The sequence below is a fragment of the Notolabrus celidotus genome, chromosome 1 (assembly GCF_009762535.1).
Source record: "Notolabrus celidotus isolate fNotCel1 chromosome 1, fNotCel1.pri, whole genome shotgun sequence".
Classification (NCBI taxonomy): Eukaryota; Metazoa; Chordata; class Actinopteri; order Labriformes; family Labridae; genus Notolabrus; species Notolabrus celidotus.
This window is the reverse complement of record NC_048272.1, coordinates 16550505-16571651: the sequence shown is the minus strand read 5'-3', so window position 1 is coordinate 16571651 and position 21147 is coordinate 16550505. Positions and strand designations below refer to the sequence as shown.

The window sequence follows — 21147 nt, the reverse complement described above, 5'->3', positions numbered from 1 at the left end:
TTTGAATCATTGATAAAACTTGATATAAGCAAACATTCACCAGTGTTCTTTAGTAGCTTTGGTACATTTTGGAATGCAAAATACATTTTTAGGATAACTTTATATCAAATATAGTGAAAAATGGGGTGGTCAAAATTATTAGCCCCCCTGTGATTTTTTCCTTTTAAAACACACCTGAGCAGTCAGTTTGTTTCCTAACAACACCTGTTGGTCAATTGGCTTCCTAACAACACCTGAGCATTCAAACAGCATTGAGATTTACTTAAGGGACTCCAAACAGGGCACTTGAACACGTTATTGAGAGAGACTACTCTTACTCACCATGCCAAAGACAATGGATATCAGTCTTCAGCTCAGAAAGAAGATAATGGAGGCTCATAATAAGGGGGAAGGCTATACTGTCATTTCCAGGCATTTTACAGTGTCTAGAACAGCTGTACGTTGCATCATTGCAAAGTACAAGGAGACAAACTCTGTTGGAAACAAACCTAGGCGTGGTAGGAAATGCAAGATTTCAAGGACTTAGGAGATGTAAGTAGTCGAAGATGTAAGCAAGAAGCCCCGGACATCTGCCAAGATGATTGTTGCTGACCTGACCTCCATTGGAGTTGATGTTTGAAGGAGCACAGTTGTGAGGGATCTTCATCATAGCGGGCTTCAGGACCATCGTCCCAGAAGAACCCCTTTACTCAAAGAGCGGCACATCAGAGCCAAACTGAGGTTTGCCCGTAAACATTTAGAAGGTAAAGATGAGTTTTGGAAGTCCATCCTTTGGTCTGATGGAACTTTTTGGGCATATGGATGTTGTTCATGTTTTGCCAAGAAAGGGAGAGTCCTTCAACCCTTAGAACACGGTCCTCAGAATTAAACATGGTGGAGGGAGCATCGTACTATGGGGCTGTTTTGCAGCCTCAGGCACAGGGAGCCTTGTTCTGGTGCATGGCATCATGAAAAAAGAAAGTTATGTTGACATTTTGAGGGATAATGTGAAGAACTCTGCTCTTAGTCTAGGCTTTGGTCAGCGCTGGGTCTTCCAGCAAGACAATGATCCAAAGCTTACATCAAAATTGGTCAAACAGTTCTTAAAGGACACCAAAACCAAGGTCCTGGAGTGGCCCGTACAGAGCCCAGATCTAAATCCTGTGAAGAATCTGTGGTGGATGCTCAAAGTGAATGTCCATGCTCAGAAACCATGTATTTTGGACCAGCTAGAACAATTTGCATTGGAAAAATGGGCCAAAATCCCTCCAGAGACATGTGCCAACCTTGCAAAGAACTATTTGAAGAGGTTGTTGTCAGGTATGGCTCAGAACGGGCGCACTATTGACTACTAATGGCCAGGGGGCTAATAATTTTGGACATGCCATTTTTACCTTTTCTTGTTTCAATTCATTGCATCAATAAAATATCCAAATCAAAAATAGTGAACATTTGTCTTTGTTATTTTGGAAACACATAAACTATAAACACTTGATTTTAATGGTCATTTTCATGGAGAAATCAAGGGTTTTATCTGATTTCACAAGGGGGGCTAATAATTTTGACCTCAACTGTACTTCATTGGTCCCCCATTGGGGGACATTATGTTTTTTACAGCAGCTTACAACACAGGACAGGGGAAAACAACAATGTACTGACATAGTTGAAAAAATATAATAACAATAATACTACTTCTGCTACTGCAGAAACCTATCTGTGCAAGATGGCAGCCTCCATGGAAGGGGATCTGCTCCTTTTGTAGATATAGAAGGCTCACCCAAATTTCAAAAATCCTCAAAAATGCAAATTCATGCAACAGCCAGGCATGCAAAAACAACTGGCCAGTAAATATGAGCTTACTCAGTTCAGTTTCAAGCCTCAGACCTTGATTCATTGATGTACAAATATTGGCCTGTGCAATTAAAATCAACAAAACTGAGGATCCAAACACTTTCTACTGAGTCACAATGATGTGTTTTGCAGGCCTAACCATGAGCACATCACTACGTCTCCCCTCGCATCCAACCAATCACTGCCTGCCAGAGAGGGGGACTCAGGCAGCAGCAACACTTTCACAGAATTGTACGACACATTTGGCAAAGCAAAGAGTGATATCTTGATACATTTTGTAGGAGACCGGATTGATAGACAACATCACTCTTTATATTAGTGAAGTAAACTGTACTAAACCTCTCAGTCTCTGAGATTCAAACACAGATGTCACAGTCATAAGACACACACACATATACACACTCGAACACACAAACACCCCATCATCACCCAGACACGCTCATGAGTGACAAGACACGCAGGCGGTGTTTTGAGTGCTGCTGCCGACAGTGTGAAGCCTCCTTACTCGGCTGGTTAATGAATTGGCAGGAGCCCCCTGCGTCCTCTGCCAAACAGCAGAGGATATCACAATAAAAGCCCTGACATCTGTTTCTCAACCAGGAGGGCCCGTCCCTACTACAACCATTTATGTTTTTCTCTCCTTTCTATTTATTCATCATCACTTTTTCACAATCTTGTTTTTCTCCTGGAAGAGCAGCGTGTTTCTAATTACCTCAGGGCTATTCATTACAGATGACACCCTCCACATTGCACTGCAGAGATACACGGAGTGCAGAGAAGAAAATGGGGTTCGCCTTCACACTGTGTTCTTCTCTATTGATGAAAAAGCGAGATAGAGGGGAGTACGGCTTTTATCTTTTGACAAAATGCTTCGCCTGGGCATGAATATCTGCTTTTATTGTCAGACTATCTTCTCTGTGAAGAATCTTTTTAAAAGGGAGTTGGTCCTGCATGAAAGAGCGGAGAGAAAAGTTTGATCTGCAGCGCTGAATCACCTGGAGGATGCATTCAAGAGGCGTGAGATAAATTAATTAGTCTGCAAAATACATCAAACTCTCGGTAACCATTACATTGACACCAAAACAAAACAACAACTCTGCACTTCTGTCTCTGCTGGTGGCAGAGTGGAGGACATACCATTCCTTTAGTCTCTCAGTGTTAAAGTTTGCGGTAACAGTCGTGGTAATCAGGCATCTGGCTGTCTGCATCGCTTCTGGCCGGAAATTAAATAAACATATTCAATCAGCCCCCAGTGGTGGGCAATATTTACCTCCTGCTAGTTAAGGCATAGCGAGTACAGCTGTCGACAAGGCTAATATTGTAATCAGAGAATCAATGGTGTGAGGTGATTGCTTTGTCCTGGCTGCTCTCACTGAGTTTGTAATGTTTGTTGGTTCTGTGTAAAGTAGCCAAGAGCTGTTAGCTACGCTCAAGACTCTGCAGCTACATTTAAACCCTGGATGAATTTTCCTGAGCAGTCATCACAGTGATGTTGCTGCGGTCAAAGGATGCACAACTAAACGAGTACAGAGTCTACTCCTCTCTGGCCGCTCTGTGTCACTGTCTGCCACGGGGGTGGGGTATGATCACGTGCTCAAACCAGGGCGGGGGGTCTCTTGAACATTGACTACATGCTATTTTGTCTGGCCACTTTCAGGCTGCATGTTGATTCAACATTTTTCATTTCACAGTTTCTAGTCAGCATGCAGACATTCAGAAGACAAACCAAGACAGATTGTTCTCAAATTTTGCATTTATAAAAAAACTGAGCAGATCGACTCGGAGCCAGGCAGGCACATCACAGTCAATGGGCTGATGTCATAGGGACATAACAATACCTCCATGTAAAATTAAAAATGGATGCAAATAAGACAAAAAATAAACGCAGCGCTCTTTTTTTAAACAGCAGAGGGCGCCGTCTGCTATGGTTTGATGGCATTCCGTCTCTTGGGCAAGTAGCCGAATAGACAAGGCAGAATCAATGGACACTTTTTCATGTCTTTATAGGGCGGCTATGGTTCAGTGGGTAGAGTCGTCTAACAATCGGAAGGTTGGTGGTCTATATTTTTAAGTTTTACTTCATATGAGTGGACTTAAAAATCTGTAACATCTGATTTCTGATGAACACAATTTGCCAATATGTGGTGTAAGTCAATCCAACTTGTGCTGAGTAATGATCTTATGTGCTTTGTTGAGCCCTTCACCATTCAATTCAAGGGATTTCTAAGTATGATTAAAAAAAAATCCCATATGGGTAATGAGTATCACCTTTTTTACGGTTTTTATATAATTTTTTGCCAAACAGGGACACACCAAATGATGTCTTGCGGATGAGCAAGTTTCAAACCCCAGAAATATGTGACAATCTGTTGTTTTTTAATCTTCCCTGAACAGAATATCCTTATTTGACAACCCCGAGGTGATTTTTAAACACTACCTGCAATGCATTATCAGCTTATTATTCCCAGCCTGTTGTTTGGTGACTTATTTTTCTCGCTTGCTGTCAAAGCTACATGACATTTAAGTTTTTGCAGCTACAACCAACTTTCACAGTAGAAAAGTTTTAGTTATATAACATACCAGTAAATATCAGATTTACCCTAGGTGTTAGTCACTCGCAGTGAAAGAGAAACAATAAAACTTTCTTCAGAGTCACCAGCACAAAGCTCTCCACGATTAGCCCATAACACAGTGCAACCACCAGACATGTAATGATCTGACTTCAGAGTGAGCCTGTCACTTTTCCTGGAATAGACATACACTTTATCTCTCACCCTTATTATGCGATCACAGTCACTTTTGCTCTCTCCACCTACACATGCAACCCTCAGCTGAAAGAACAAGCTCAGTTCAGCAGCGAAGGTGTGATCTCTGTGTTCTTGTTTGTTCTCTCCGAGACACGTTGAGAGAAAGGAAATGCTCTGCACAGTCACAAAAGTATCAACCAGGCATTAATGCATCAACAGAATCACCTTGAAGCTTCACACTGTGGATACAAATGTGGCAGCGTTTCAAACGTTTACTCTAAGCTTAAACTTGCTAATCAAAGACGGAACATTTATGTGAGGACTCTTTTTAACAGACTAACTGTCTGATTGCAGAATATCAACAGACTTTCATGCAAACTGTGGAGGTTTCCAAGGAGGCTTAGGGCCCAATTGAACTCCATCTCTCCGCCTGCTTCAAGATTAGCCTGGAGTTAGTTGGAGTTAGCATTTCCAATATGGCAAGATCCTTGTTCGGGCTTCATAAGGCCTCTTCAGAAACCAATGAGTGACAGCTCTGAGACTACATCCATGTCTCAAGCACTTTGTGGTTTTAAGCTTCTGCTGGACTGTGTTGGAATATTTTTTCTGTGGATATTTTATAACCTGCCAACATTGGAGTCCAATTAGTAAGCCTCTAGTTTTTTATTTTGTTGATGTTGAGTAAGTGTCATAGTCCATATCTCTTTGTAAAAAAATCCTTCAAATATTGGGGGGCCGTTGGCATAGCTGTCTAACCGTTTTCTGAAGTTTCCCCGCCGTAATTACGAATCAACGATTATCTCTGAGTGAAATACGATTTAGCAACAATACAGAGCGTTAACCGGATGTTTTACTTTTATTTTGGTGCCTGACTTCCTGTCCTGCTCGATCTGCTCTGTGCAGATTTATACGTTGTGCTCCGGCATCCAGCAAAAATAGAAGTCTTGTGTATCTGATCCAGATGGCTCCAAAGTGCCAGATCAGAGATGCAGCTGGAAGGCAACGGAGCGGATCCAGTGGAAGTTAATACATTGACTAGATTAGAAACATTACAGATCTGGATGCTGTGACGAGCGAGAAGACAGACCGGACATGAATCTGGTGGAATTTGCCACATATATTGAGGCTATAGTTCTTGTCGCATTGGATGCAGGTGCAGCTCTCAGCCTAAACCATTTGCTGAATGTCTCCCCGTACTTTCTGTCTCTCTTCAGCTGTCCTATCCATTAAAGGCAAAGTGCCCCAAAAATATAACTTATAAAAAATAAATCCTTCAAAGACTGAATTATTTTCCCTAAGAAGTCGACATTGTATCATTGGAGCTGAAATGTCCCTACTTGTATTATTTTACATTATTTAAATAAAGGAACATGCAGTAAAACAGCCTACAACTGCAAAACTTTATATTCAAGGTGACATTCAGAAATTAACTCTCCCTGAGGAGGTTTCTCTTTTTTTAAATGCCTGTAACTATATTTACTTCAGAAAGTTTCTTCTGAGTCAAGTAACAAAAAAATCCAGATATAGAAAGGAGCTGAACTGAGGACGGCTCTCTCCCTGGTCGACGTGTATCATCAGCCACCTCTGAGACGAGCACCAGCGAACAGTAAACACACTCAGGCTCAGACCAAGGGCCCACGTGTGGAGCCTCTCAGTGAAGACGTGTGGGAGAAGCTGGAGGAGTGATACTCAGGAGGGAGAGAGAGGGGGAGGCTGACAGAGCAAAGAGAGTGAAGGAGAGGAAGAAGCACGGGAGGTGAGGCAGAAAATGAAGAATTAAACAGAGGCAGGAAGACGGAGTCGGGGGAGGAAGGCTGAAATTTAGGGATGTAAGTCATGAAAGGGTGGAGGGTTGAGGAGAGGGGGGAGAGAATCTGGGCTGGGTTGGAGTATTTTTTAAATAAAAGAAGAGAAAAAAAAGGGAAAAAGGAAAGAAGAGGAGGAGAGGAAAGACAAATATGGCACAAGGATCTATAGCGACAGATAGACAGAATTGTAGGAGCTCAATTAAGCACATTCCCCGTTGCTCCTCTCTCCGTCGGTGATTGGACACCGTGGATTCATCACCTCTTGCTGCTAACTAATTATTGTTCGTTTTGGGGCGATCATTTGAAATAAAGTTTAGGTTTGCATCATTATTACACATGAAATTCAAAGCTGTTAGTGCATTGTAAACATTTGATTAAATTCAATTGAGCATCGAGGAGCTCCGTCAGGCGGCACAAGATTCAGATGTTTTGTAAGAATTGTTCACAACCTCTTTTGTCGATTCCTCGGAGAGATGATGTCATAACAGGCTAATAATAACAATAATTTAGCAGACTTTCTCTGCTACTTACACTCAATTCCCTGCTTGATTTTTTCTTCAGTGTTTGCAAAAGCTTGAGCAAACAAGACCCCTCGCACAAACACCAAAAAAACAACACAGTTATATTGAAAATGGCAGCGGAGAGATCCAATGCTTCTGCGTCTGACGGGGGCCAGATCAATAAGCCTTTTGGATATTTTAAGAAAAATGACTGAGGAGGAACGCAGACAGCCAAGAGCTGCGCCACGGCTTCAGAGCTGTGTGTATTTAGAGAGCAATTCCTGAGGGGAAGGCAAAGAGCAGCAGAGCTCAAACAGAGCCACAGAGTCATTATTTTTAGTCCTGTTTGCTGTGGGCTCCTTCCAAACGCCCTCTCTTCCTCCACAGGGATAAAGCGCAGCAGCAGGAGAAGACGAATGGAACAAGGCCCCTGGGAAAGCACACGCATCAATATCAAATCAGAGACAGCTTTATTTATAATCACTAAGATCTCTGTTTGTTTTTGAAAACTGTAAAAAGTCATTACAGTGCAGGATTGAAACGAGGAGAAACTACTATAAAAATGAAAAAATAACCTCTGTCATTTCAGAGGGTTTTTTAACCTTTAAAGATGCAAAAACAGGGGCACAATAATTATGAATTATTAGTATTTTAAGTACAAAAATGTCTTTGTAAAGAGCAGTATGTGAAATTATTTCTAAAAGATCGTACAAGACGCAGAACTGCATTAAATGCATGCTATCTTAATTTCATTTTTCATCCATCTCTTTTTGAGTACCATTAGGGGAGGAGGGAATATCGATACAGCTTTGTATCATCATCCTGACTTGTGTGATTGCCTTGTAAATGTGCGGACCCCTTATTTTTACAGAAAAAGTTGAGCTGTTGAAACAGATTCATCTCTCCAATCTGACTTACTGCAACGCTACTGCATTATACATGCTATGACATAAATGAAGGCAAAGGGAATGGAGGTTAATTGAAGGAGATTTGACGATTGGATATTAAAAGACGAAGACGGAGTGTTAATGTCAGACATTGCTAATGCTAAGGGATGCACCAAAACCAATAAGAAGAGAGCAAGAAGTAGCTATTCAAGCTCTTTCTGCTGAGAAGCAAGAAAAGATGAAAGATGCACATCAGTCTGCAGTAGGGATGACCACAATTAATCGATTATCGATTAATTGATTGTTAAGAAATCACTCGAAACACACGTTTTTGTTATCAATTTTCCGTCACGTGGAACAAACATCATGTGGTCTCATATTACATTAATCTATCAGGGCAGTGTTTTAAGTTTAAAGCATGTTTCGATGTGAATCAGCTGTTAAAGGTGTTACGCACAGCGGAGACGCTCAGCTGGGGGCTGCGGCTGCGCGTCAGGTCTCCACGTGCGCTTTTTAAAAGAGGATCAATACGCAACTGCTGCCAACAACGACACAGACACGAAGGTTGACTACTATAAACAGGACATTTCCCACCTTTGGATACAAAGGCAACAGACAGGTGGGAAATTCAGGTACACTATGTTTGCAGAGCAGCAACATCAGAGCCGTCTGAGCGTGTTTTCTGCTGCTGGACTGATTATGACCCGGTTGCACTCCCGCCTGACACCTGACCACGTACATGTTTATTTTACTCAATAAGAACGAGTAGACAGAAAACTGGACTCTGTGAGTCTGAAGTACTTTTCTGTTAGTATTATGAGCCTTCACTTTAAAAGACTATGTCCGGGAGAATATTTCTATGAGCCTGATCGTTGATATTCAGTGTGTCAAACATGTACCTGTATTCAATACCGTCAGTTATTTGCATTTTGTTGCTGTAGAAAATATAATTTAGGGGGAAAACAACGTATTTGGCTTTGTTTTTGACGTAAGAATAATAATGTTTTTATTTTTTTATTAATTAATCGATAATTGATCGTTAACATTTCCAAAAATCGATCACGGAAAAAACTTCAAATGTACATCCCTAGTCTGCAGAGAGTCTTACTCAACGACAATGGGCAGACGTCAAGAGCCCCAGAGTCCTACGTGACGATTACTGTTAACACTGAGCAGGAAATGCTTCCTGCATGTTACAAATCAGCATGTTTACTTATACTGGTTATAATGTCTAAAATATTTTTTTCATTGTGCTAGAAAACATAAACATGTCAGCATTAAGGTTCCTTCCTGACATTTTTGCTGCTGCTATTTAAATATAAACGACTAAAACATGTGAGGGACAGGGCTGCTCGCTTTGAGATCTACCTGTACTGACACACATGCAACATGACTTAAGCCTGGTTTAAACTTCTGCGTAGCCCTAGAATCTATGCAGAAGCCGACGCACGTAGCTGACGCACACCTCCTCCAAAATGTAACCACATTGAAGCCCCGCTCGACGGCATTGTATTTCCTTCATTTACAGCACTTCCAGAATCGCCGCCCATCAACTGTACATTCGTCTCCTTCGACGACTCCTTTCTATTCTTCCATGTAATCATTTCTGTATGATAAACGGCAACATTTATCAGCTCTAAATGAACATAATATGTTCGGAACCACTGTGATAAAGCGAGCAGAAAACGTAGCGTGGCCGGAAACATGTGACCCGAATATCAGAGAGATCACACTGCCCTCCAGCATTTCGGTGGAGTACTGCTGCACAACACGGACACATCAATGCACAAATATGTAGTGATCATGTCTGCATCGTAGCAATACTGTGTAGCCCCCGTAGTACCTATGCAGAGGCCTATGTACGTATAGCCGATGAGCACCTCCTCCAAAATGTAACTACGTGTTGAATCAACGTGGACCACAAGACAATTGGGCTACTCGACAGCATTGCATTTCCTGCATTTACAGCACTTCTAGAATCGCCGTCCAACAGCTGTACATTTCATCACCTTCGACGTCTCCTCTCTATTCTTCCATGTAATCACTGCTGTGTGATAAACAGCAGCATGTATCAGCTCTAAATTAACATGATATGTTTGAAATCACGGTGAAAAAGAGAGCAGATAACGTAGCGTGGCCAGAAACAAGTGACCCGGATATCAGGAGGACCACACTGTAGTTCTCATGTCTGCATCGGTCACTACTGCGTAGGGTCAGCGCAGAAGTATAAACCAGGCTTTAAGGTTCCTGAGGCCTCATTTAGATTTGTAACACATCACTTAGTTGTGTTCATTTTAATTCTCCTCCGTGAAGCTCCATTAAGAACCTCAGCAGAAAACATCTGAGGCTCCTAAAACTTGTTCCATCAAAGTGAAAGACTTCCATCAGCTGGGAGTAGGAAATCACGTGTTTACATGAGGCTAAAACATTTTCCACATCAGGCTGGATAATGCTGTGAGCTCTTTGTGCTGCTGGACCTTTACAGGTCGTTAGAGGGGAGAAAAGGTCTTACACCGGGCTGCTGTGGGATTCCAGGGTGGAAAATGCTGCTTTATCATAGCTGCACCGCTCATCCCTGCAGGTGTGTGCGGGCTCGAAAACACTGAACACCCACGAAAAAAATAATCCAAATGTCTGCTGGAGTCTGTGCATTTATGTGTGTGTGTCTACGTGCGCCTGCATGTTTGGATGTCCTTGTGCATGCACACAGGTGTCACTGAAGCACCACAGACAGGAATTCATTCTGCCGGTGCTAATACAGGACAAAGCCAAGCCAGAGATGACATCTATGATCTATCACACTCAGCCACCTGCTTCCCAAAAAGAAGGCCATTTAAATTCCACATCTGCTCCTGTGCAACACCATCCGCCAGCTGTAAAACACAAAGGAGCACCATACAGCACCCCTAGAATACATCAAATACTTCACATATATATTTATATAAAAAAGCACATACAGTATTCTCAGACACAAGGGAACAGCTCACACAGGACTCTGACAGCCATTCAAAAAGAGGAAAATACATATATAACCTAATTCTTTGCTCCCAACAGGAGCCAAGTGATGCATGTGCAGCTGTCGTGTGTTGTAAAAAAGGCCGGGGATAACTTCAGAGGTCACTGAGGCTGCACACGCTAAGAGCCAAAAGCCCACTGGTCACAGAGCACATGAAGTCCAACACAATCTGACCAACTGTCCGTGTTTGGTTTGCTCCAACTGTCTGTGTGAACCGAGCTGCCCTGGTGTGAACAAAAACCTTAACACCCTAACAAAAAGCAGCGCTGAATTATGGGTGTTTGCCTCTGACAGAAAAATGTTAGTTATGTGTGCTGACCTGCAGGATGTTTGATAGGGTGTTTGCAGTGCATCCAAAACAAGATTTCAATGATATCTTATGCAGGCAGTGGGAGAAAGAGCAAGTGAAGATGCAAATCATGCAATATTTAAAAGAAGAAAAAGATACAATTCTGCATGCTGAAAGCCAATTTTGAAACCATTAATCAACTTATCAGTATGGGAGTAGCATAATTTTCCAAATGGCTCCTTTTTAGCTACCATTTTAAAATGTAGTTTTGCTCTTTTTAAGTCAACACATGCCATTAAAACTCTTAATTAAAACCATATTTTCATCGTGCCTTTAACATAAGTAGTGTTAATGAAAGATAGATGACTTTGTTCAAATGTGTAGCGGGGTTACTAGAGCAATATGCTGAGAGTTTGCTGCACTCTTTAGTGTTAGGAGAGGAACAAGAAAATCATATGAAAAGGAGAGGAAATGATGAAGTGTTTCAGGGAAAAGGTTTTAAAGTTAGAGACTGTTAATTCAATGTCACAGATGATGTTTGAAAAGGAGACGACCAACATGCCTCCTCTTCAAATGCTTGTGTATTACCAACGCGCTCTCATAAAAGCAAGAGGGTTTTCTTTGCAGCAGGATGACAGATGAAGTTTCGTTTTTTCAGTTCTCAGACGTCAAAGGTCTTAAGATTGCGATGGTGTTGCATTGGCGGTTACCTTTTTGCTTCGGCTTGTTTATGGTCCCTGTTTTGCACGCACCACTCTCAGAATAGATGGTAAGAATGCAAGATGGGTCACTCCCCAACAATTCAGCCTCTGAAAACAAAGTTATGCCTAGTAAAAATAAAACATGTGCAATGACTTAACCCACTGGCTATGCATAAACTACATTAATCTGCAAGTAATTTTGTCATCAAATGCTTTTAGGATCCCCTCTAAAATGAGATGACACATCTCAAGGGGGTTTATCAAGGGGTTTAAATACATTTCTTCAATATTGTTGAAAATGCTGGCTAATCATTGCACCACTAATGTTTGACCGCTTTCTTTTGAAATTGCAATAATAAATAACTATCAAGAAGATGTCTTGCTCTTCAAGTGGATACGGTTTAAAGATGCAGGAATAAATTAAATTTGTATTTGTATAAAACTGTATTCATGATAAAGGAACAGTTCAACATTTTAGGGAGATACTACTGTATCAAGTGAAAAAATTCACTTGTATTAAACTCAGGAAACTATAACCTAATGAAGAAGAAATCTGTCACAGGATGCACTGTACCTAAAGAAAGGTTGAAGCTTACAATGTAACAATGAAATATTTTAAGCAAAGTTTTAACAATTGTGGGAGTTTTTCATTGGAATATTTACTTGTTCAACAGCTTCCTCTTTCACTGCTTGCACTTACTAAACCTCTATATTCATACAAATATAGGAGTGGTGTGGATCTTTTTTTATCTTACCCTCAGTAAGAGAAAATGCAAATTTACTTAATATCAATCAATAGCAGTTTTTGTACACTCATGGCTTCTCTTCAACTTCAGATTTTGTATTTAAAGAATACATCCAGGGAATTAGCCTTTAAATGTGAGTTTTAACGACAGTGTCATATAGGTAGTAGTTAATTGCCCTTAAATGTAACTATAAAGATGTTACCTGCACTGTTCACGGTTAACTCTGGACAATAACAGCGAGAGTGAGATATTAGAAATGTTTTAAGGCAGCTTACAGTGAGCTTTTACAGCTGTAGGGCAATGCTATACTATGCATAAAAATTGGTTCAAATCCTTTTTTAAGCAAAAAGCTACAAAATAGCTGCAGTTTATTAAACATATAAAGCAAAGCTACAGGCTTCACTGTATAATGATACTGGTGTAACATTAAGTGAAAAAAATGAGTCTATCTGGCCCTTTGCTGTCAGCTACTCCCCTGTGTGTTTGTCAGTGTCACACTTGGATTCAAAGGGGGACGTTTTCTCAGGTTCTTTATTTAGAAACACACCAAGCAGGGGTAGAATGATTCTGGTTATCTGTGCCTGAAGTGTAACTTCAAACAGACAAACACACATACTACATCATCAGATAAAGTGAGAGAAACACAGGAAAACAACAAGGTGAAAGACGCCAAACAGTTACTATGCAGGAATGTGAGTTAAAACAGAAGGTTACTCTGAGACTCCTTGGAGGCCGTTAAAACAGCTTCAGTTATGTTCTTTCTATGTTTAATTTCACAAAGCAGACTTATCATAAAGTTCAAATAAGACTTCTGTATCTGCTTCTGCACTGACTTCCTAAATCAAGCTCTTTAACATCAACATATACACAGAGGAAAGAAAAATCTGTAACATTAAGTAGTAGAATATAACGTTTTTAATTAAACCAATAAATTCAAGCTATAGTAACCTGCAGATGGCTACATATGCTTTTTTGTTATTAACCCCAATAAACGGGCCAGAGGCAAGTATTTGTAGAGCTGGTTTATTTAGCAGTATTTCTTATAAACTGGAATACATTAGAGATAAAACTGGATGCCTCAGGATTTGAGTTTTCTGCTCACACACTAGCTATAGAAAAGTTAATATTGTAATTATGCACGTTTTACTTTGATGATAGGGGTTTTCCATCAACTTTACAGTATCACTCCCGGCTGGAAACTTTTAAAAGCTTTGTTCTGTGTCTGGTTTTTCATCCTTGGACATATCTACTTATTCTACACCAGGAGGGAGTAAGATATGGCGGCATGTTTATAAGTTTTGGGTTTGAAAAAAGAAAGGCTTTCACATTGAGCTGTTAAATTTTCTTTGTTTCATGTTTTCATTATATTAGGTGTTCTAACTGTTTGTCTGCATCCGCTGTACTTACCTACAGCTGAACACTGGTGCAAAGTATAAACTGGTGAAACATGATACCTTATATCCTGATATCACTTAGACTCTTTAAGTCAATACGCAGAACGAGAGGAACCAGGGCTGTACGCTGCACTGATTGGGCCCTCAGTGTAAATGCTATATAATCTCACTGAATCATGTCATGCAAGACTTCCTGCCTCTTACTAATAGGTGCTTTAACAAAAATACAAAGCCTACAGCTGTTTTCAGAGATGGTTTCTAATCTTGCTTGAACTTTAAGGCCGCTATAAACCCTGTATGTTTAAGTTATAGTAACTTCATATGATATGCTAAGTCATCAAAATTATATGAGCTGCCATAGCCACACCCTTTGACTTTTGTACACAAGCTAAACACAATTTCTTTCTTTAAGTGTTGTCTAGTGATACTACAAATATGATTTGGCCTGGATAAACATTGTTGAAGTGAATCTAAGTGTGATCCCATATTATGGCTAAAAATCACAGTTTTTCAGGTGTCAAAATTTGACAAGCCGCCACAGCTGCACCCTTTGAGTTTTGGACACAAACCAAATTACTTGCCCTTTCAATGGTCTCTTCTAACTATACACCAAATTTGAAGTGGATTGGGCCCTTGGAGGAGTAAATTCTAGATGGCCCCCTAGAAATGGCTGGAAATTGGCCTGTTTTTTAACCCAAAAAAATCATAATGGAGGACTTCCTGTTGGTTTTAAAATACTGGTGCAAGAGACGTATTGGTAGGTAGTGTACTGATATAATAGCCCGTCAAATTTCATAACGCTAGGTGGAACGTGCTGCGGGGGGGGGGGATTTTTTTAATCTGATGGAGGGCGCCAAAACAGTAGCTGAACTTGGTACTTAAAGAACTGAAATTATTGTGTCGTTGAATTAAAATGGCAAAAAGAATCAAGAGATCATCATCTAAACTACTACCAGATGCTTGTAAAGTTAAGTAGTACTGGGCAATTTATCTGTCTAATCATACAACTAAGAGCCCTTCTACCCTGGGGATGTTTTCTTCAACATTTTCTTTTGTTGAAATGTTTCCATTGTGCTTCGCTCACTCTGTGACCCTGTTTGTTTAGCAGTGGAAGCTGGCTGTAGTTCAGGAGTCACACATGAGGCTGCGTGGGCTCCTTTAATGAACTCCTGCTTCTCAGTGATGAATGGGTGTGTTTGAGCTTGGAGTCTGCTCCACCCCTTCACAGAGATCAACTACCAGGGTGCTCGAACAGCAAAGCTATGTGCCTCCCACACACATTCGTACACATAAATATGAATGTATATCATATTTACCATGTATACTAATAATGAACACAAACAAACATGTATCTCTGCACATGAATACATGATACATATGATGAATGCAACAGAATATTCTTGGAGAAAAATCTCAAACTGTGACTCCTGGAAGATGAGAAACACAGGAAGATGAAAGAGCTTATAAACATCAGCCTGAACCACATGGAGCTTCACAAGACAAATACTAGAGAAAAGTCAACAGCTAGTGTTACTTTAGTTGTAAATAAAAACAAATATTACACATATAGAGACTGAAAACCCATTTTCTCACAGTGTCTAACTATTAGGGGTTAAGTCCTAAACAAACATTTGTCATGCAAAATTCAGAATAATTTTGGTTATCTCACAAGAGAGTTATGTTGGTTTAAAGCAGGCCTCTGTTTATAACGTGATGAATCTTATAAAAATGAGAAAATCTTGAGAAAAAAAAAACATGCCAGGCCAGTAGGTGGCAATAACATGAGCAGGGACAAATGTAAAAACAACAAACAAGGACATTCTTCGCTTCTTTACTTTGGAGGTCATAACTTAGAGCACAACTATTATTCGCCCCGTTTTTAAGTATTAACATTTGATGCCTCAAATTAAGATGAGTTTATGTTAAATTCTTTAGTTTCAAGTTAGCTTAGCAGTACATAGACAAGCCGACAGGTAGGTATTTTTTTATTTGCCCACATAGTACAGGGGGATTGATTGGTATAATGCATTTCTTTAAATAATATCAAGACTAAGAGTTATACTTAAATTTGTATTATTTGTGGAACAGCTAAGTTGGCTGACAGGTAGGCATGTTGCAGCTGTTTACACGGAGGCTAAAACCTTGTGTCTGGGTTGACCAAAAGATGAGTAGGCATTTCGAAATGTTGGACAGGGCTGGGCGATATGGCCGGAATAAAATGAAATAACATAATTACATGTAGTCACAAATAAGCAGATACTGGTTTCTACAATTAAGGCTAAAAAAATTGACAGCCAACATGTGAAAAATAAGGCTTCAAAACAACACTTCTTGCACTTGTCGATGCTACCATAGTGGCAATGTCCATTTCATTCAACACAGACTATAAAAACAACCAGTTTTCGGGAGATACAACACAAATTTGGTTTAACTGTGATTAATTTTTACAATAGGATGTTTGTTTGGATCATTTCTGCTCATGTTTTTTGATCTGTTGGCCCAATTTTCCAGCAATGGTTCTGCTTTCCCAAATTGCAGTCCTTAATTTGCTGGGTACACGTTATCATGAAAAAAGAAATGAGAGCTAGAGCTACAAAAGAAAACTAATGTTGTAAAAAAAAAAAAAAAAAAAGGTAATGTTCCTGTAGAAAATAAACCCAATGTGAAGGAACTACAAAGACATGATTGTACTAGAGCCTCAGTATTTGGAGTATGTGTTTAAAGTGATGCACAGCTGATGTCTGAAGAGCTGAATGAGTTGACCTTTATTCATCCAGGGTAGACTTGATGAGTTGCGCGTGTTCACGTGATGACCGCATGTTCAATCCACACTCACTCATCAAGCGCAGCAGTAGTCATGGCAAGTGAAGGAGCAGAGGAACTTGAAAACCCTCCTGCATCTTGTAAGTCACATGTATGGGAGCATTTTGGTTTCCCTGTGAAATACAGTGAATGCTGAATGTGCTTGAGCCACGTTATGAAACTCTGTCGCGCACCCACTAGACCAGGGGCCGTCAATACGCGGCCCGCAGGGCTTCATCTGGCTGCCTATTTGTGGCCCCTGAACTGCTATTCCTTCACTCTGTGTTTTGGTCGGGTCACCGTGTGTTTACCGGGACTTGTCTCCATGTCTACGATACGCAGACATGCTGTTATTGGGTTGAGTCCACTGCTGGAGTGCAATTTTTAACTTTCACTTTCGTTTATGGAGCAGTTCACATATTGGCACTTTGCCAGCTGTAGGACCCTAGAATGCACGAAAACGGTGTGTTCCAAGTTTGCAGCTCAAAGAAAAGTGGACGGTGAAAATCAGCAAATGAGAGAAGAATGGAGTGAAACTTTTGAAGTTCCTCTGCTCCTTCACTTGCCACGCCATGAAATGCAGGGAATGAGGCACGACTGGGCCCACAGATGGGGTGCTTTGCACATGCAGTACATTTTGAGTTGAATGTTGTTTTTATTTATTGGGCAGTGTTTTGCAAAACAAATGGAGGGACAAAGTTGTATTTGTCTTGTCTTCTTTCTTTTTTTCTCTTTTTTTTTGCTGATCCGAAAAAATGATCCGATCCGTGACTCAAATCTGTGATACGATCCGAACCGTGATTTTTTTTATCCGTTGCACCCCTACTTGATGAGCACGTCATCTTATGTTTTGCTTTTCCCATACACAAAAACACAAGCAGGAAGGATGAGCCAGAAACATACAGCCAACCCTCCCTCCAGTCTTTCAGTTTTTCCTTCCCTTTTTCTGAACAGATGGAAGTGACAGCTTCTATAACATATCACAGTTCATTAGCAGTGAGCCAGAACCGCTTCATTTTCTTCTTTCTTCGCTTTTCAGTGAGGATTTATTCTCGTCGTCACAGCCGTCAGTATGATGTTCTGTCAGATTCATAGAAACGCGCTCTTTGGAGAGGACTTGCTCCATCTGAAGCCAAGTCTCTTCTATGAGGGGAAATTCCCTTTAATACCCTTGGTGTAATGCAAATGCCTGAGTCCGTGTCCAACTATGTGGTCCCAATGGTGCCCATGCAGCCTGCAGGGTGAGATCTTCCATATCTTAATACAGAATCACTGTCTGTCAAGTCTCTCACCGTTAATTCTACAGAGACTCCACAAACTGCTAACTGTCAAACTATCTCTTCCTTTCTTTCCTCGCTACATCACTCCTTCACTTCTTACAGACCTCATTTGCAGATAATAGGCCGAACAGGGGGGGAAATTGCCCTTTTTTAATTATCCCCAGGATTATGAGCTTTGAGTTATTCCCAAATGCTAATACATAGATGGCAGCTGTGCATCTTTGCATAAGGAGGAGTATATTAACCTTCCATTTGGCCTCTGTTGCTTATGGCTTACAGCTGATCTCTGCACACCTCATTTGACGGGAAAATAAGAGTCTGAACGGCTCTGCGTGAGAAACGTAATGAGGTTCTGAGATTCGACTAGGGAGTGAAATGGCAAAACTCACACGACGTAATGGCAGAAATGAAAAATGGAATCAATCAGGAATTTGTTTGAATTGTTAAAAGATACTAATGAGGATGATTTCACGGTCGGGAGTCAGAATCATGAATCAAAAATAGAGATCAGGGGAAATAATTTGAAGAGTTTGGTTTAATTTACAGTATTTAAGAGGCAGATGGAGAAGTTTCTTTAAGTTGTTTTCCTGAGACAATGTTTTCAGCTGACTTCCCAATTGTGTTTGGTAATCATCCAAATGTATTTACATATGCACTGCTGCTGGTAAATTGGACTCTTTAGAAGCTATAAGGAGCTTAAATGTAGAAGTAAAACACCCTGGCTTTCACAAAAACAAGATAACAGAATCTGTCTTCTAGCTTGTCTGAAATTAAATTAAGACGTGGAAACAGACAAGCTTTGCAGGAGTGATATCCCAGAGTACCCGTATCAAAGTGCTGAATCGACAGATAGCCTGTTACACACATGAACTCCTGTCTGTTTCTAAACAGGTCCTGAATTATCTGGACTTCCAATATCATCCAGTGTCCTGTCCTCTCTGAATAAAGACACAAAAGCCCAAAAATAAAAGCTTTAAAAAAGGAAAAGCAAAAAAGCTTAAGAAAAAAAAGCAGATCTAAAGTCGTATTTTTAACCCAAAGCTACCATGAGCTCAGGAGAGAGAGCAGCAGTGTAGGATCAACATGGAGACAAAGTGAGGAGAGGGAGCGCTAGTTACAGACGCAAGGCAGTGAGACAGAAATATAAGACATTATTTTCGCCTTTCTGTCTGCTGTGTCTCTGCTCTGCCCACTGTCACAACCTTTACACTATTAGATCTTCTCATTTACAGGTCTGTTAAAAAAAATGATGCAGACAGACTGAGAGCTGAGGAGAGAGACAGCGACATCACCTGCTTTCTTTATGTTTTCTATTAGTCACAATCTGCAGACAGCTGACTCTGAACTTCACAGCAATGCACAATGACTGACGCAATATAAAATATAAACAGTGTCAGATGTTGGTCAGTGTTCAGTGACTCTTTCTGTACCAGCATTATATGCAGGTTGTAATTCAAAAATTAAAGCAAACTTAATCCATTTTTGAGTTAATTTTTTGCTGCCATGGTATAAAAACAGGTATTAATAGTGTTTAATTTTCTGTTTTACTGGTATCGTATTGCTCATTTCTGGTATTGGAGCAACTCGTGTGCAAACACAGAAGTAGAAAACTGAATGCTGTAAACTATGGTGAGCAGTGAAAAGTGAAAAGCGTGAACGACAACTTCCCCCCGCCCCTTACTTGTGATGGATGTTCCAGACTATTACCTGCTGCATCCACACATCAGCTCAAACAGACTTAAGTGAACTTTTTACCAGGGGGCTGTCAGGAAAAAAAAATCTGCATAAAGCCGGGCTGAACAGTTTTGGCCTTTGAAATCATACATGCCTCCATCCAGACAATGTCAGGAGTGGAGTGCATGTGAGAGAGGGATTATGAATGCTAAACACCCACTCTTCAAGAATCCTGTTTTAATTGTCAAGCTTTTCAGAGCAGATATTCCCTCCATGTACATTGTGAAATATCACTATATGTTTCAGCAAATCAATAACGTTTACAAACCTCATTAATTACAGCTGCTTTGCAGAGCTATACAGGATTTAAAATCACCCACATCTTCTCAACACACAGTCCCCAAACAACACAGAAGAGACTTATTTATTTTCTTCTCTTTAATTCTGTATTTTCTTCTTGGCTCGCTTAGCTGCTACTTTGTCAGCGAGTGTGGGAGACAAAATAATTGCCTCTATATTTCCTGAATTGATTTCTTGCACAGTTCTAATACAGTGGTCAGGCCAGCATTCAGGCATCCGTGACAGGCCCCTGTACTGCAGGCTTTGTATTTCTGGAGAAAAAAAAGAAACCCTCAAGAACCAGACTTTTGTTTTGCTTTCTACAGCTTGTTATCAAGGTCGAGCATTAGCAATCCAAACAGAAATCCCTCTGAGCAAAGCCATTCATTCATCCAGACATCCAAGCTCTTACAGTTGGAGTCAGTTAAAAAAATCTGGGAAGAATAAGAGATTAAAAAAACTACTGAATGAACATAAACAGTACAACACAGCATGCACTCCTTACCGGAGGGTCAGCCTCAAGGAGACAACATATCATTAAGAAACATTTCTGCTAAACAAAACATTTAATCTATGACCTCCCTCGTATCTTCGCTTTACATAATGCATGTTCTCATTCAGAAAAATCAACCTCTGTTTGTTAATATTGGGAACAAAGTTTTGGAAATAGCACAGGGAGTGTTGTGTACACAATCAGGTGCTGACCTGTGGACGAACAGCAGAAAGAACTATGCACCTCTGAAGCCACAAGCTTCAGGGAAGTCTATGTAGCCTACGTACAGGTATTGAGTGAATGAAAAACAATGTTCATGACACCTTTCCACTGTCCTATATCTCATCCTGTTTATTGTATTCATTGTTTAAACTTTATCATGTCTTTTATCAGACTAATTTTTGTATTCTTCTTTTCTTCAAACACCGGCCTGTAAGGCCTGTAAGGTGACCTGGAGTGCTTTGAAAGGTGCCTTTACATAAAATGTATTAATTCTCTTGCTGCGATCAAGTCGCAACCTATATAACACAAGTGTTTATTGCATACCTTTTGTTCTGTAATTATTAAAATATGTAATAAAAAATTTGGGCTGCATGGACATATGTGTTCAACACTGGTATCAGTAAAGTAAATCAGTTGCC

General features: G+C 40.4%; 1 protein-coding gene across 2 annotated transcripts in view; it reads right to left on the bottom strand.

The window, feature by feature from the left end:
• The window catches only part of LOC117828701 (chemokine-like protein TAFA-2), a 141731-nt gene that overhangs the window by 98961 nt on the left and 21623 nt on the right, over positions 1-21147 (bottom strand). The window contains exon 2 of one of the 2 annotated variants that reach the window (XM_034707073.1): positions 11788-11886. The exons of the other annotated variant lie outside the window; for it this stretch is intronic. The gene's annotated coding sequence lies outside the window, so the exon portion shown is untranslated. The remainder of the gene's footprint in view (positions 1-11787; positions 11887-21147) is intronic. 2 annotated transcript variants of the gene reach the window in all.